This window comes from Schistocerca piceifrons, unplaced genomic scaffold (assembly GCF_021461385.2).
Source record: "Schistocerca piceifrons isolate TAMUIC-IGC-003096 unplaced genomic scaffold, iqSchPice1.1 HiC_scaffold_291, whole genome shotgun sequence".
NCBI classification, from domain to species: Eukaryota; Metazoa; Arthropoda; class Insecta; order Orthoptera; family Acrididae; genus Schistocerca; species Schistocerca piceifrons.
In genome coordinates, this window is record NW_025728506.1 from 5001 (window position 1) to 10000 (window position 5000).

At 52.9% G+C, this 5000-nt stretch overlaps 1 non-coding gene across 1 annotated transcript in view; it reads right to left on the bottom strand.

The window, feature by feature from the left end:
• LOC124744407 overlaps window positions 1–1676 on the bottom strand; it is a 1909-nt gene extending 233 nt beyond the window's left edge. Inside the window, exon 1 of the ribosomal RNA XR_007010736.1 lies at window positions 1–1676. This exon is cut by the window's left edge and continues 233 nt beyond it. This is a non-coding gene — a ribosomal RNA (small subunit ribosomal RNA).
• Between the last annotated feature and the right edge of the window lie 3324 nt (window positions 1677–5000).

Consider the following 5000-nt stretch of genomic DNA (forward strand, 5'->3'; position numbering starts at 1 on the left):
TTCATGGGGAACAATTGCAAGCCCCAATCCCTAGCACGAAGGAGGTTCAGCGGGTTACCCCGACCTTTCGGCCTAGGAAGACACGCTGATTCCTTCAGTGTAGCGCGCGTGCGGCCCAGAACATCTAAGGGCATCACAGACCTGTTATTGCTCAATCTCGTGCGGCTAGAAGCCGCCTGTCCCTCTAAGAAGAAAAGTAATCGCTGACAGCACGAAGGATGTCACGCGACTAGTTAGCAGGCTAGAGTCTCGTTCGTTATCGGAATTAACCAGACAAATCGCTCCACCAACTAAGAACGGCCATGCACCACCACCCACCGAATCAAGAAAGAGCTATCAATCTGTCAATCCTTCCGGTGTCCGGGCCTGGTGAGGTTTCCCGTGTTGAGTCAAATTAAGCCGCAGGCTCCACTCCTGGTGGTGCCCTTCCGTCAATTCCTTTAAGTTTCAGCTTTGCAACCATACTTCCCCCGGAACCCAAAAGCTTTGGTTTCCCGGAGGCTGCCCGCCGAGTCATCGGAGGAACTGCGGCGGATCGCTGGCTGGCATCGTTTATGGTTAGAACTAGGGCGGTATCTGATCGCCTTCGAACCTCTAACTTTCGTTCTTGATTAATGAAAACATACTTGGCAAATGCTTTCGCTTCTGTTCGTCTTGCGACGATCCAAGAATTTCACCTCTAACGTCGCAATACGAATGCCCCCGCCTGTCCCTATTAATCATTACCTCGGGTTCCGAAAACCAACAAAATAGAACCGAGGTCCTATTCCATTATTCCATGCACACAGTATTCAGGCGGGCTTGCCTGCTTTAAGCACTCTAATTTGTTCAAAGTAAACGTGCCGGCCCACCGAGACACTCAATAAAGAGCACCCTGGTAGGATTTCAACGGGGTCCGCCTCGGGACGCACGAGCACGCACGAGGCGGTCGCACGCCTTCGGCTCGCCCCACCGGCAGGACGTCCCACGATACATGCCAGTTAAACACCGACGGGCGGTGAACCAACAGCGTGGGACACAAATCCAACTACGAGCTTTTTAACCGCAACAACTTTAATATACGCTATTGGAGCTGGAATTACCGCGGCTGCTGGCACCAGACTTGCCCTCCAATAGATACTCGTTAAAGGATTTAAAGTGTACTCATTCCGATTACGGGGCCTCGGATGAGTCCCGTATCGTTATTTTTCGTCACTACCTCCCCGTGCCGGGAGTGGGTAATTTGCGCGCCTGCTGCCTTCCTTGGATGTGGTAGCCGTTTCTCAGGCTCCCTCTCCGGAATCGAACCCTGATTCCCCGTTACCCGTTACAACCATGGTAGGCGCAGAACCTACCATCGACAGTTGATAAGGCAGACATTTGAAAGATGCGTCGCCGGTACGAGGACCGTGCGATCAGCCCAAAGTTATTCAGAGTCACCAAGGCAAACGGACCGGACGAGCCGACCGATTGGTTTTGATCTAATAAAAGCGTCCCTTCCATCTCTGGTCGGGACTCTGTTTGCATGTATTAGCTCTAGAATTACCACAGTTATCCAAGTAACGTGGGTACGATCTAAGGAACCATAACTGATTTAATGAGCCATTCGCGGTTTCACCTTAATGCGGCTTGTACTGAGACATGCATGGCTTAATCTTTGAGACAAGCATATGACTACTGGCAGGATCAACCAGGGAGCTGCGTCAACTAGAGCTGAGCAGCCGGCCGCCCGGGAGTGTGTCCCGGGGGCCCGCGCGAACACGCAAGCGTCCGCTCAATCATTCTGCAAACAGGAGGAGGCTGAGCTCCCCTGCACAATACACCTCGAAACCCTCTCAGGTCCCGGCGGCGCGCAGCGCCGTCCCAAGTACTTGGTCGGGTTCGAGAGAGGCGCAATCGCCCGGAGTTAGGCGAGTAGACGCTTTCGGTGCGACCACCCGTGCTCCCAACTGAGCTTGCCGCTGCCGACAGAGGCCCGGGAGCGTGCTGTCGTGGCATTGCCGGCGGGAGACAACACGCGCCACCTACGGTGACCGGCAGCTCCAACGCCAGCGCCACAGAAGGACAAAAGCCCCACTTGGGTGCCGAAGCGAACTCTCCCAGCACAGCGCACGCGCCAACACATCCGCACAGCTGCGATACAAACCACCAGCGAGAACCGCTGGGGCGACCGAGCAGCAGACGGCGTCGCGGCGCCGAGCGCCGGGCGGCGGCGCATCCTCAACGCACACAGTCCTCAATCGGACCAGCACACTGAAGATGTCCACCGCGCTTCGCACCGGGCCCGCGAGGACCTACTTTGGCCGCACGGCGCCGCGCGCAGGGTGCGCCGGCGCGCAGCTGCGACGCCTGCCGCGTCCGTCGGCCGGCGCGCCTGCCACTGGCCGCCCCCACCAGCCGGCTGTAGCGCGTGCGCCCACGCACCGCGCGGCCAGCACGCCGGGAGGCGCCCCCTCACCGGCCGGGGACGGTCCCACCCAGCCACCGCCGCGTATCGCTTCACACCCAGATGCCGTTCAGTTTCGTCGGCATGGTGGGTATCGCTGGAACAACCGGTTCGTACCTCAACCTATCGTCGCCATCACCGATTCACCCCTAGCGAGAACAACCGCACCACAACAGGTTACCATTTGTTCATTTGCGTAACTTCACCAGAAAACGCAGGCGTCCATCGCCATTTGCAACTTCAACGATTATTGCATGCCTGTGTCAGGTGTCACGCCACACTACGTCTGCCCACATACACGCAACAAAATGTGCACGCCTAGACAATACGTGGAAGGTGGCCCCCGTACGTATGCGATGTCCATTGCTCGAACGACTGTCAACCGGCCTCTGTAGCATGTCGCAGATATGGAACGCGGTGCACCATGCCATCACGGTGTGTGAGGAGAGACGACTAGGTCCGAATACATCAACAGACAGCTCATGCTGATCGCCATCCACGGCGTCCGTTCCTCCCACACGTCTCTATGGCGTACCACACTGCAATCCAGCTCTCATAGGGAGACGACACGTAGCTGCGTGCACAATATTTGCACTGTATGGTCCGCCGTTTTTGGGCGCAGTCGTTGTACGGTCACACATGTGCCACGATGTATCATTCGGTACATAAGGACGAATGTGCAGTACAGATTGTGGTTTACGCGTACGACATTAGCGGACGGTTGACACAGGCCGCACCACAACGTAGCCTGAGTACGTCGCATGCGAAGGGCATTGAACATGCAAACTTCTCACCAACCAGCTTGCGAAGGCAGGGGGGCAAGGTGGGGACGTGGGGAGGGGCGGCATGTACGTCCTGCTGCCATCCACATTACAGTGTACAGCAGGAGCATGTGGAAAGTCAGCAAGACTTGCAAGGTGTTTAACATGAAGCGATACACAGGGGAGCGGGCAGTGCGAGTAGCGAACTATATTGCGAGGGTTGCGGGTGGGCAACACTACACTAATTGAACGAGTCGTATAACAATTACAGAGCAGGTTTAGGCGACAACATGGGTTACGTTAGGGGACAACGTGGGTTACGTTAGGGGACAACGTGGGTTACTTTAGGGGACAACGTGGGTTAGGTTAAGGCACAACGTGGGTTAGGTTAAGGCACAACGTGGGTTAGGTTAAGGCACAACGTGGGTTAGGTTAAGGCACAACGTGGGTTAGGTTAAGGCACAACGTGGGTTAGGTTAAGGCACAACGTGGGTTAGGTTAAGGCACAACGTGGGTTAGGTTAAGGCACAACGTGGGTTAGGTTAAGGCACAACATGGGTTAGGTTAAGGCACAACATGGGTTAGGTTAAGGCACAACGTGGGTTAGGTTAAGGCACAACGTGGGTTAGGTTAAGGCACAACGTGGGTTAGGTTAAGGCACAACGTGGGTTAGGTTAAGGCACAACATGGGTTAGGTTAAGGCACAACATGGGTTAGGTTAAGGCACAACATGGGTTAGGTTAAGGCACAACATGGGTTAGGTTAAGGCACAACATGGGTTAGGTTAAGGCACAACATGGGTTAGGTTAAGGCACAACATGGGTTAGGTTAAGGCACAACGTGGGTTAGGTTAAGGCACAACGTGGGTTAGGTTAAGGCACAACGTGGGTTAGGTTAAGGCACAACGTGGGTTAGGTTAAGGCACAACATGGGTTAGGTTAAGGCACAACATGGGTTAGGTTAAGGCACAACATGGGTTAGGTTAAGGCACAACATGGGTTAGGTTAAGGCACAACATGGGTTAGGTTAAGGTACAACATGGGTTAGGTTAAGGTACAACATGGGTTAGGTTAAGGTACAACATGGGTTAGGTTAAGGTACAACATGGGTTAGGTTAAGGTACAACATGGGTTAGGTTAAGGTACAACATGGGTTAGGTTAAGGTACAACATGGGTTAGGTTAAGGTACAACATGGGTTAGGTTAAGGTACAACATGGGTTAGGTTAAGGTACAACATGGGTTAGGTTAAGGTACAACATAGGTTAGGTTAAGGTACAACATAGGTTAGGTTAAGGTACAACATAGGTTAGGTTAAGGTACAACATAGGTTAGGTTAAGGTACAACATAGGTTAGGTTAAGGTACAACATAGGTTAGGTTAAGGTACAACATAGGTTAGGTTAAGGTACAACATAGGTTAGGTTAAGGTACAACATAGGTTAGGTTAAGGTACAACATAGGTTAGGTTAAGGTACAACATAGGTTAGGTTAAGGTACAACATAGGTTAGGTTAAGGTACAACATAGGTTAGGTTAAGGTACAACATAGGTTAGGTTAGGTTAGGTTAGGTTACACGTTGTTGTAAGGAAAGGTGTAGGGGGGGGGGGGGCGGGGGCGGCAGGTTCGTTGATAGTGATTATAGTAAGTGAATGCTTGTGACATGATCAGATTTGTCACGTCAGGATGCACCTTTGGCTTATTAGAGGCGGCGCTCCAATTCTATGCTTGTGTGAGACCTGTGTCTTTGACTCATGTCATTGTTTGTGCGCTGTGACAGGAGGTACTATTGTGATGTTGGGTGCACCGTTGTATAG